The sequence below is a fragment of the Bison bison genome, unplaced genomic scaffold (assembly GCF_000754665.1).
Source record: "Bison bison bison isolate TAMUID 2011002044 unplaced genomic scaffold, Bison_UMD1.0 scf7180017864148, whole genome shotgun sequence".
NCBI lineage: Eukaryota > Metazoa > Chordata > Mammalia > Artiodactyla > Bovidae > Bison > Bison bison.
In genome coordinates, this window is record NW_011494720.1 from 4,207,595 (window position 1) to 4,220,872 (window position 13,278).

Genomic DNA, 13,278 nt, shown 5'->3' on the forward strand with positions numbered 1-13,278 from the left:
CATCTCTCTCAGGCTTCATGAGCTGTCCCGCTGCCCCTGGGGCACCCAAAGTTGCATCAGTGCAGGCTGACCTGTGTCCTGTGTTGAGTGCCAGAGCCTCGTTCTATTTCTGATGGTGACGGCCAGTCAGACATTACATCCCAAGACAAAACTTAAAACAAAGCTTCCCACCCGTCATCAGAATGATCTGTATCCCCACCTGAGTCACAGATCAATGTGGTCGTATTTTAAACACGGCCATCTCATGGACATGCCCTGCATGCAGGAACTGGAACTGTGACTTCCCTCTCTGAGCACCACTTCACTTTAAAACTCAAGTGCTGGGAGGCAGGATGGAATAGACTATGCGATGGAATCAGTACCCCTAAAGTCCGGGGACTTGAAAGCCCCAGAAGTTTATTTCTTTCAACATACTCTGATGCCGGTTGCATGGCTCTCTCTCAAGGGGTGAATCAAGAACATATATATGCTATGGGACTTCCCATGTGGTCCAGTGGTTAAGAATCCATCTGCCAAGTCAGGGGCCACGGGTTCAGTCCCTGGTCCGGGAAGATTCCACATGCCGAGGGGCAACTAAGTCCAGCACCACAACTGCTGAAGCCCAGGTGCCTACAGCCTGTGAGCCTAGCTCCCGCTCGCTGCAACTAGAGAAAGCCTGGACAACAAACACCCAGCGCAGCCAAAAATAAATAAACAAATAGTGTAAGAGGAACATGTACATTCTATACAAATTAGTGGTTTCAAGCTATGTCCTATTGATGCTTTTACAAACAATCCTGCATTTTCCAGAAGGGGAAGGGGGCAATAGGGAGGAAAAGGAGAATGGAAGCTAGATATCTCTGGGTAATTTTTATAAGTGACCTTTATTAAAAGTCTATGTAAAAAAAAAAATCCTACAAAAATGACCATTGTCTCAGCGATGGAGTTAGCTTTGCTAACGAGGGAGAAGGCAGATGAACAATGGGTGAGCGAATATATTTGTGATTCAGTGTGTCAAGTCTTCATGGGAAGGTCATCTAGTGATGACGCTAGGCGGCAGTTTGGACCTGGCAATGCAGTGAATGCGAAATTCAGCCCCCACCTTCCATCCTCAAGCCTCAGTGAAGATTGAGCGAGACTTCATGGAGGTCCACGCCCCACCTCGTGTGGCTCAGTGGCCGTTAGCAATAAAGGTTTTTATTTATAATGAGAAAGAGCTGAAATATGGAAGGAAATGACAGAATGACAGGATTTCCTGTAAAGTGCATGCACAAAGCAATAATACACAAGGTACCTTTACAAACAGCTCTAATAAGTTTTACATAAACGCCTGACATGACCTTCCGTGCGTCTGAATTTCTTCAGTTACAGTAACATCAGAGACAGAGGACAAAGCATTTACTCTAAATTTAAATTTACCATAGATTCAAATGATGTCCTAGTAATGGGAATCAGTGTATGAAAATCAATGCATACTTAATGTTTAGACACACTCAGAAATGGTAGGCACACACACGGAGGGAAGAGAGTACCAGTGCCCTGATCTCGTTTTCTTTGAAAATGTTACACTCAAGGAGCACCAGCAGACTGGTGCTCAGCAAACTGTAGACTTCATTAAGCAATTAAGAAATGCAAGTTGACAAATCAGCATTCCTAAATTGTCTGGGAATGACTTCACTGAGGTTTTCCCAAATAATTAACAAGCCCAACACTTTTTCCTTAAGAGCCAAGAACTCTGCAGTATTAAAGAATCATTTCATCAGTTGACTTTTTAAGATTCTCGGACGTCTCATTTATAAAAGTATTTGTCTGTAAAACTCTTTTTGGTTCAGCTGCTAAGTCATGTCCCACTCTTTTTTTACGTGTAAAACATTTTAAGTTTAAATTATTTAATTTTTAGAAATAAAGGGGAGATAATCTCATTCCAGTCTTCACTCTCAAAGCTTTTTTTCTTCCTTTATATTAGTCAACTGATCGCTATCAAAGAAAGCAATTTCCTAAAACATTTTATTCTACTCTCAGATGATTTTCCAGTACTTTATCTGGAATAGATATCTTGCTATTGCCTCAGCACCCACATCAGAGTGACTGGAAGGCAAGACATTGATGAAAGGGGCCAGGTGAGAATAAGGAGAAGGGTAAGCCTTAGGGTCTTGGTGTATCAGAATAACATGAATCGCTATTCAAAATGCATGTCCGGGGCTCACTCTCCGAGGTTCTAGTTCACTACAAAGCGCATGATGGGCACACATTTCTTCGCCACAGGGACTGTCCGAACACTCTAGGGTTCACCTCCTTCCGTGTGCAGAAGTAGCCAGCATTGCGCATGCCTCCATCAACGTCCCTCCTGGCCCCGCCTCTTTCCTCCCCACGTTTTCTATTTCCCTACATTTCCTTACTTATTTTCAGTTGATCTTGATAAATGATGTGCATCTTTATAAGAAGACTTGAATTCCTTTCATTGGATAATTTTTAAGTAAAAATTATTCAGTGCATAATTTTTAAGTAAGTGAATAAATAATAATGATGCTGGGCACGCTTTTCCCTAGGCAGAGTTTCTATTCGCTATTACAATTCTGTCCTTTCCATGACCGTTTGGGTCGTCATTACAAAATTCCACCCTTGTGGTTGCCTCCTCACACCCTCAACACTGTTCTCCGCAGAGCACCTCAGACTTGTCATTTATACTCAGAATAAACTTAAATCAACATACTACCCCTCCCACGGGTATTTGCTTTTTCTCTAATTGCAAACTAAGATGTACTACCTCGAATGGATTTTAGACATTGAGGCAATGGGCGAAAATAGAGAAAACCATCATGAACCAAAAGGTGTCTTCTCAAGATTGCAAAATAATTTCACCCACATAGGATTATTTTTGCTTGTGACTTTTTCTGATGCGGATCCTTTTTAAAGTCTTTATTGAATTTGTTACAATGTTGCTTCAGTTGATGTTCTAGCTTTTGGGCCAAAAGGCCTATGGGATCTTAGTTCCCCAACCAGGGATTAAACTCTCAACCCCTGCACTGGAAGGCGAAGTCTTAGCCACTGGATCACCAGGGAAGTCCCACTTGTGATAGTTTAAAGCAAAATGCATTGTCATGTGGGTTCTATACCACTCACGCCATATACCCCTCTGTGTAATTCCAGCTGGACACCTCGAGAAGATAATGACAGTATCTGAGGACCTACAGGGCAGGCGTCCAGTCCTAGCCCTCTCCAATGACTAATCACTTCATGGCGTTTTATCACTGCCCACCCAATAACCATACACATTAATCCAAGGCCATCCTTGTGACTGCACATTCACTCACAACAACCGGACTTCCTGTGATAGCCAGAACCACCCCATTCGTAGCGCTAGGATGTCTTCGTCTCCATGGAGTCTCCATCTAGGTGGTATGAGGTGACAAGCACAAATGTGAATCCCCCCTTTTGTAGAATGGCTCCCTCATCCTTGTGATGAGTCATCTGTCCTCCACTTATTCCTGCCAAAGAGATTGCTAAGAGATTATTTTATCACAGAATGATAGAAACTACAGGGACTGTCGTGTTGGAGAAGACTCTTGAGAGTCCCTTGGACTGCAAGGAGATCCAACCAGTCCATCCTAAAGGAGATCAGTCCTGAGTGTTCATTGGAAGGACTGATGTTGAGGCTGAAACACCAATACTTTGGCCACCTCATGCTGACTCACTTGAAAAGACCCTGATGCTGGGAAAGATTGAAGGCAGGAGGAGAAAGGGATGACAGATGATGAGATGGTTGGATGGCATCACTGACTCAATGGACATGATTTTGGGTAAACTCTGGGAGTTGGTGATGGACAGGAAGGCCTGGCATGGTGTGGTCCAGGAGGTCGCAAAGAGTCGGACATGACTGAGCAACTGAATTGAACTGAACAGGGACTGTATTTATTCTTGTAATAAAAATGCTGACAGTTGTTGAGATTTTACTTCCTGTCCGGCAGTGTTCTCATCTCTCTGATGTAGGTACAGTCGTTCACATTTTAAGCCTGGGAAACCAAGTCACAGGAAAGTTAAATAACCTGCTCAGGGCCAAAAATTTAGAAAGTGACAAATCCTGTGTTTTAACCCTGGCTCTGACTCCAGAGCCTTTGCTCCAAACGACTAAATTATGTAGCTTTCAGTATAAAACGACACGTGAATGCAAAACGATAAATCCATAAAACAGGCTACAATCATTAAAATTGAATTCTGGTACATCTCTTCACAGGGAAAAGAACTGAACATCACTGATGAGTTTGAATATGCTCAGTACTTACACTCTCACCCTTCTTCCTTCTAATTGCATATTGTCCAAATGATATTCTGAACCTTTACACATTCAATGACAAAGAACATTTCCAAGGCTTTCTCACTAGAGGTCACTCTCCTGTGGGGTATGGGTGTCTTATTCAATGTGTCCAGCAGGTGTCACCAGAGTTCCACAGATCCTGAGGTTGCTTTTTTTCACCAAATACACTTCACTGACACTAAATAAAGCATCTCACTTCTGTAAAGAGAGATTATGCTGTTTATTCTTTTAATAAAGTTTGAACTTGGTTGTCAAGCTGTCTGTCTGTGTTAGTTGGTCAATCCTGTCTGACTCTGAAATCCCATGGACTGTAGCCCACCAGGCTCCTCTGTCCATTTGATTCTCCAGGCAAGAATACTGGAGTGCGTTGCCATTTCCTTCTCCAGGGGATCTTCCTGACCCAGGGATTGAACCCAGGTTTCCTGCATTGCAGGCAGATTCTTTATCATCTGAGCTATAGTCTACCCAAAACTCAAACACAACTCACTTATCTTCTGGCAACACAAAATAGGATATCTTGTTTGCAATCACAAGGTAATGGAGGGAAAGATAAGAGGGTTAATGGACAGGAATGACAGCTCAAGCTGGGTTCAAGGTTGTTTTCTCAATAGCTTTCACCAAAAACCACCCTACACCTCAGATCACAGACACAAATGAGCGCTTCCAACATTTCCATTGTTCTCTCAACAAGGTGCTCCCAAGCGTCAGTTTGGGCTGCTGTAACCAAACACCATAGGCTTAACAACAGAATTTATTTCTCAGGGTTCTGGATACCAGGAAATTCAAGATCAAGTTGACAGCCGACTCAGTTCCTGGTAAGGACTCGTCCTGGCTTGTACACAGCCGCCTTCTTGATGCATTCTCACCCAGGAGAGAGAGGAAGAGAGCCCTCTGAAAGCTCTTCTTACTAGGGCACCGATCCTGTCCTGAAGGTCCTGCCCTCATAAACCTCATCTTTTGTTGTTCAGTCGCCCAGTCATGTCTGACTCTTTGCGACCCCATGGACTGCAGCACGCCAGGCTTCCCTGTCCTTCACTATCTCCTGGAGCTTGCTCAAACTCATGTCTATTGAGTTGGTGATGCCATCCAACCATCTCATCCTCTGTCACCTCCTTTTCCTCTTGCCCTTAGTCTTTCCCAGAATTAGCCTCTCTTCTAATGAGTCAGTTCTTTGCATCAGGTGGCCGAATGATTGGAGCTTTAGCTTCAGCATCAGTCCTTCCAATGAATATTCTGCCAAGGACCCATCTCCAAATACCGCCACATTGGAGACTAAGGCTTCAACATGTCAATGGGGGGAGGGGGAGAAGGGACACAATTCAGTCGATAGCACCAAGTTAAGTGGTCAACAGAGGTGGTCAGTGCAGCCCAGGTTAAGTGAGGACTTGGCCGTGTCAGAGGAACCCAGAACGCAAGTTCACGGTCTTTTACACCATGTATGAATGAGGCCAGGTCAGCCTGGAAGGACCAACCCTATTACCTTATAAGGAGCGTCTTGTGGCACCAAGTGCTTGCTTTCGAGTTCTAGCCCCATGCCTTCAGCATACCTACAGCAGCTCTACCCACACAGTACCTCCTGGACTTGACTTGACATCTCTGGAGAGCTACCTCGGTTTACCACATCATATGCAGATGCAGCCTATATGAGACATTCGTGAAGGTCCCTTGTCAACAGCCCCCGGAGTCTGGTGAATCTCACCCTATTCTATTTACCGCTCATTTCATAAATACATAAATATGACATTCCAAGAACAAAAGTCTCTCCAGTAAGGATGGGCATGGAGATAATCATTAACATCTTTTTTTAAATTATGACAGCCTTTTAAATTATTATTTTATTACAATAAAAATATTTTATTTTTTATTATTATGACAGTTTTATTATTAAAACTTCTAGTCCCAGTTACAAAGACTCTTTTACCTGAGGTACTATCTACCCCAATTTATCAGTGCTGTGGCATAGAAGAACCAAGTACTAAGAAAGACACGGCCAAAACAGTGAACAAGGGCTTCCATGGGTATGTTTACTCATTCTAGTTTTAAAAACATGAAGTATATTAAAACATATATCTATGAATCTTGAACTATTAAGATGAGAGAGGAGAAAGCCCTGAGGAAAAGTGGACTTTTTAGGCAGGCTGGGACATTGAGAATAGATCGTTCATAGGTAAAGGGTTAAAGGAACTGGAGAACTCACCCAAAAGACAGAACACATTTCTGGAATATTCCGTGCCCATCTTTTGAGTGACTTTTCAGAGACTATCTCTTTTGTTTGAACTGTCCTCTCTATTTATAAATCATATTCACCATTTAAGGTTAAGTTCAAATAGTTCTACCATTGTAAAATATTCCCCAACTGCCTCAATCACAGTCAAAATCAACAGCTCTGACCTCCTTCGATATATTTCACAATCAGCCATCAGGAAAGAGCTTGTCGAATTAAGTCACTCAAGGTAACTTGAGGCAGTGTGTGCAGTGCTGAGAAACACGGGCTCCAGAGCAGACTCTGGTGTTGATGCTTGCTTCTTCCACATTCTGATGCTCTAGACTTGTTCAGTCACTCAGTGGTGTCCGACTCTGCAACCCCATGGACTGCAGCACTCCAGGCTTCCCTGTCCATCACCATCTCCCGGAGTTTACTCAAACTCACGTCCATCGAGTCAGTGATGCCATCTAACCATCTCATCCTCTGTTGTCCCCTTCTGTTCCTGCCTTCAATCTTTCCCGGCATCAGGGTCTTTTCCAATGAGTTGGCTCTTACACATCGGGTGGCCAAAAGATTGGAGCTTCAGCTTCAGCATCAGTCCTTGCAATGAGTATTCAGGGTTGAATTCCTTTAGGATTGACTGGTTTGATCTTGCTGTGCAAGGGACTCTCAGTAGCCTTAGATATGTCATTAAACTTTGTCCTGATTTGTTTGATCATTCATAAATGGAAGTTACAGTATATTCATCCTATTAGGTTATTGGAAGAATAAAATGATATAAAATATGAAAAAAGAATAATGCCTGGCATAAAGCAGTCCTCAATAAATGTTAAGTTGTATTAGCTCACCTATTAGGTTAATTGGTCTTCACCATATATTATTAATAGAATCACCTGGGGAGCTTTTGAAAAAAATACTGATGCCCAGACTCCACCCAAGACATATTTTTTAAAAAAGATTTTGAATGTAGCAGCTCAGGTATTGATATGCTTTGGCCTCTCCAAGTAAGCAGCATGCCCTAGGTTTGGGAATCATTGCCTTATATTGTTACCATTGACAACAGAAACGACTCATCTTTGCATCTCCATCACTTGGGTTAACATTGCACATATGGAAGAAATCGATAATGTTTGTTGAACTGAACTAATATGAGAAGATCCAGAAGGACATCAAATCAAAAATATATCCTCAAGGCACCTCCCAAGACCTAGAAATGGTTTTACATGTCACTATTTCCCAAGGCCACACCTATGTACCCAGGAGTGGAAGGTTTACCAGAGTACGTTTAAGGACATTCAGGGAATAAGGAAGGGAGGGAAAACATTGATCAGGTGCAAAGTTTTCCATACCAAAACTTTCATACCAAACCCAGAATTCACACTGATGGAATGCTAACAATTGTAAGGCTAAGTTAAACCCTCATTTGGAGGGCTTCGGCATAGTAAAGATACTGTCCAGTCTCCGGAACTACTCACTAGTTGTCTCCTGATTCTTCCAGCGGGACTGGCTGTACCCCGAACAAGCAAAATGTTCTACCCCTGGGTGCAGGATGGCTGATAGAGCTAACTAGCTCAACAGAAAAATGCTGACTATTAAAGGAAAGACAAAGGACGTGGATTTTAGGAGCTGAAAACAAAATCACCCGGAGTTTTCCCTCAAGAATTTAGATGCTGTTAAGACTATTGAGGGAATCACAGGGGAATTTTTATACTGCTTCACAAAAGGTAGATGCTGGGAACCATGCAAACTGAAAGATAAAGGCTCAGATTGCTGAAATCAGGAGCTATTATGAGGTCCTCTTCTTTCTTGTGTGTCTGCTTTGCAATGGTTATTGTAACCACAAAGGAGACAGCATTTTGAATCACTTTGTTGTTTTTGAGTGTTCTTTCACCTGACTATCCCCAATTCAATAGAGCTCAGTTTTAGTAGTACAGAATTGTGCTAAAGATTTTCTTGGAATCAATCAAAAAGCATTTATTAAGTACCTATATACTCAAAGCACGGTACTAGATACTTCAGAGATTGGATTACATACATGATACAAGCTCTCAAGTGTTTCATAATATCAATAATTCAACTGCAAAATGGTTCAACTAACAACTCAGAGCTTGAACAGACTGTGATAATACATGTAGCACTTTGTGCTTACATGGCAATTTCTTTGGCTTCACGCTGAGGGAATTCCAGAGTGTCTCAAACCACGTACCACTTATTATAAGCCTGAAAACATATTTCAGTGGGAACACCGAAGACCATACACTTTTTTTCCCCTCACCTAAAAGCTCTATTAACAGCTGGCCATGGATATGCCAACCAAGTGAGTAAATCAGATGACTGTACATGAACTGAGTGCAAGATTATTCCTAATAAACTGATGGAGAGCTATCGCATTATCATCTGCAGTGAAATAAACATCCAAGCTCTTTCACTCTTAACCCTGAGGCCTGTACCACCTTCTTGCCCCCGTGCAAACCTCTTCATTATCTTTATATGATCACCAGCCAGAGGCAGAAATCCAGACTTCCCTTCTAGAAAGTGAAAAGTATCAAGTGAAACTCTGGATGCAGTCATCTTCGGCATTTTCTTGTTTCCTCCTAAGTCTCTAAATGTAAGAGGCTGGAATCTGGGGACCTCAGATGGCACGATTTCTATTTAGTCATTACAGGGAAGAATTTCAGAGTAAGGAATAGGGAATGAACAACACAATTACTTGGCAATGAATCATTTTATTCAAATCTAAATCACGCTCATTGGGCGTTGCTGTCCTAACTTTCTTCAGTAATTTAAAATGTGTAGGAAGCCCACGTCTAGTATCTTCTAGCGACCTGTGGGTTCTTTGCTCTGCCTCAGGTTTAAATTGTAACTTAAATCATGGCTAATCAGCTCACCAATCTGGAGATGTGGGTGTATTCAAACTTGTTCGGGTCGATCCTTCCAGTAGCCATGACCTAGACTTTAACATAGACCATATATTCTCCTTTTAATCATCTGAGAGCACATCAAGGGGGCTCAGATCCACCTTCTCATTGTTGAAATCCCTTACATATTTGTTTCTGCCTTCTCCCATTTCTAACCTAAGTAGTATCTGCCTCTTCTTTTTCCTCTGATTTTCTTATGAGCTATGACTCAATTATAATTTACAAATGAAAATTTAAATACATTTGCATCTACTTGTGCATATAATAATCAAGTCACAGAACATAGCAAAAAAAAAAAAAAACCACATTTACTTACAAGAGTAATTTTTAAACACATACACAGGGACATTCCTGGCAGTCCAATGGTTAAGACACTGCACTGTCGGTTCACAAGGCACAGGTTAGATTCTAATGGGGGAATTAAGATGCCACAATCCACACTGCTCAGTCTAAAAAAATAAGTAAATTTTAAAAATGTAAATACATACATACATATATATATATACACACATACAAGCAGCAGTGGGGAAAAGAATCTGTCTTTTCAGTAAATGATGCTGGGTCAGTTAGGCAACTAAATGGAGCAATCAAAGTTTTCCATACCTCACACCGTTCACAAAAATTAATTCCAGGTGGATTATAGATCTAACTATGGAATACAAAGCAATAAAGTTACTAGAAGATAGCAGAGGAAAAAATTCATTACCTTGGGATAGAAAAATCTTTCTTAAACAGGATACAGAAAACACTTTCAATTGAGAAAAATGATAGAAAAATTATTTATTAAATAATTAAAATCAAATTAATAATTAAAGTAATAATATTATTAAATAATTATTAATTAAGTTATTAATAATTAATTATTCTCCATAAGCGGTTTTATCCAAGGAAAGTATTTCTTAAAAATTTGGTCCTGAAATTGCCTGTAAAACATAAGCAAAAAACTTTCTGCATTTCTTTTTTTAAAACTTTTTAAAGGAACTTTTTAAAAGATTTTTTTCATGTGGATCATTTTTTAAAGTCTTTATTGACTTTGTTACAATATTGCTTCTGATTTATGTTTGGGTTTTTTGATCATGAGGTATGTAGGATCTTAGCTCCTTGACCAGGGATTGAACCCACGCCCCCTGAATTGGAAGCACAGTCTTCCCTGGACCAACAGGCAAGGCCCAATAGAATTCTATATTTGCGATGAAAAATAACCTAACTGAAGCTGCTAAGTCGCTTCAGTCGTGTCCGACTCTATGTGACCCCATAGACGGCAGCCCACCAGGCTCCCCTGTCCCTGGGATTCTCCAGGCAAGAACACTGGAGTGGGTTGCCATTTCCTTCTCCAATGCATGAAAGTGAGAAGTGAAAGTGAAGTCGCTCAGTCATGTCCGACTCAGCGACCCCATGGACTGCAGCCCACCAGGCTCCTCTGTCCATGGGATTTTCCAGGCAAGAGTACTGGAGTGGGGTGCCATTGCCTAAATACACTAGCTGAATAATAGAAATGAAAATAATCTCTTTAGCCTCAATGCTCTGAAAGTTTACAGTGCTGTGTTTGCGTGTTGGCTTTTGCTGGCCCTCCCACGACTCCTATAAGTCTGAAGACGCACACTTTCACTCTGGGAAGCTCTCCTTTCCTCGCCCCTGTTGTTTCTAATCTCTTATTTCAGGTCCATCTTGAATGTCCCGTACACGTTGTGGACCGCACAAGCCGCACAACGACAGACAACTCGCCTGTTGTTGGACCCGCTGCAATGATTCTCACCCTTACCTTATTTTTTCCATCTGGTTTTACTCAACTTCCTGAGATTTCTCTTCAGCTTCCCCGCCCCCCACCCCACCCTCAGGTATTCCATAGCATTTTTGTTAAGAAAATCTTTCTTCTGATTGTCGCTTTTTCAGGGTATCTTTCCCTTGTGTTACAAACCTAGAATTTTAAAGAGATTAGTCATTAGAGAAAAATAAAATCATGTTCTATTATGTTTCCTGTGTCCATTTGTTTCGTCTCAGATCAGTTTTCCTGCTTGCTATCTTGTTGTTCCTCATTCATTTCCATGATCTTCAGTCATCGTATTTAAGACTGGAGAACTGGAAAAGCTGATGAGATGTTCGGAATCTATGGCTGAGTCTGCCAACCGGCAGGTGTTGCTTAAAGATGGACACGGAGGAAGCCCCATGTTCCAGAATGCCAAAGGTGCCCTGATTTTGCCCAGACATTTCTTCTCCTCCAGATTGTGTCCACTTTATTTACTGTCTCCAGAAAAAAAAAAAAAAAAGAAGACCCTCCATTATTCCTCACATTACTTTCGCTGCTGTTAGCATCCCCTACCGTGCATGGTGGGGTTTCCCTGGTGGCTCAGTTGGTAAAGAATTTGCCTGCGATGCAGGAGATCCAGGTTTGATTCCTGGCTTGGGAAAAACCCCTGGAGAAAGGGATGGCAACCCATTCCAGTATTTTTGCCTGGAGAATCCCATGGACAGAGGAGCCTGGTGGGCTGCAGTCCATGGGGATGCAAAGAGTCAGACACAACCAAGTGACTAATACATACACATGCTGCGCATGGTGTCTGCAAATTCTGAGTGTCTGCAACGTTCAGCATGGCCAGTAGGCCGTCTTATGACAGCAATGTACATTGTTTTAGGCGATGGGCCACCTATTCTACATGATCAGCTGTTGTTTCACCTGTTTCCCATCTTACCTAATAGGTTAAAATCCTTGTCCATCTTTCCTCTCCTTTGCTGTGATGATTTTACACATTTTTTTCATTATTACAAGTTTTCACTGGGATGGAAGAAAGAAAAGTTAAAAGGCATGAGCTCAGCTCAGCTACTTGAAACCAGAAATCTTGAAATTAATTTGAATATTAAAAGGAAATTTGTATCCCAAACTAGACTACATTATTTGTACATAATTAAGGTAACATGTTGGAACTTCCTAATTGATAACCCATCATGTAATGAGCACAAACAAATAGAATCTAAACTTTTTTCTGATTTTATGTAGAGAAGAATACCAGGAAATGAAAGTAGTGCCTGAAGAAGGGGGATCCATGAAGACACTGGGGAACTGCTCAGAAAATCAGGGCTGGAAAGACGGACAAACTGTCAGACAGCTCTCCTTAGGGTTGGCCTCACTGGTTTCCAATCCTATAATGACACCACACTTAGGGAAAATATTTTCATATGATTTTGGAAGTTTCTTTTTTTAATATGGAAAATATTATAGAGGTTCTTGGTTACCAGGGCACTTATGGATCACCAATGGTTTCTAATTTCCATTCATTCACAATCTATTTCTTGATGACTTCTTACTGTTGGACAAGTGCAACTAACTGCTCTAGATACCAAAAAGAGCAAGACCAATAAAAACCAAAAAACAAACAAATTCCCCCTTCACATTCTAGACCTATAATTGTTTTACAGTCTTATGGTAAAATGGAGAGATTAAAATAGACACATTTACCTCAAGACACGCCATGAGACCATGGAAGAGGAAGCTCCGGAAGTTTATCTTGAGATAAGGAAATAATTGTGGGCAACCCAGGTGGCTCCGGAGAAGGCAATGGCAGCTCCCACTCCAGTACTCTTGCCTGGAAAATCCCATGGACAGAGTCGGACATGACTGAGTGACTTCACTTTCACTTTTCACGTTCATGCATTGGAGAAGGAAATGGCAACCCACTCCAGTGTTCTTGCCTGGAGAATCCCAGGGACGGGGGAGCCTGGTAGGCTGCCGTCTGTGGGGTTGCACAGAGTCGGACATGACTGAAGCGACTTAGCAGCAGCAGCAGCAGCAGCAGCAGGAGGTGGCTCAGTGATAAAGAATCCACCTGCTAATGCTGAAACTGCAAGAGACACGGATTCAATCC

The 13,278-nt window shown here is 41.8% G+C and overlaps 1 long non-coding RNA gene across 1 annotated transcript; it reads right to left on the reverse strand.

Moving 5' to 3' along the window:
- Positions 1–7,125: 7,125 nt before the first annotated feature.
- LOC104989227 lies at positions 7,126–12,987 on the reverse strand. The gene is made up of 4 exons (XR_825352.1): positions 12,873–12,987; positions 12,109–12,191; positions 9,735–9,867; positions 7,126–7,248 (listed from the first exon to the last, which is right to left on the reverse strand). It is a non-coding gene; the product is annotated as an uncharacterized LOC104989227 (long non-coding RNA).
- Between the last annotated feature and the right edge of the window lie 291 nt (positions 12,988–13,278).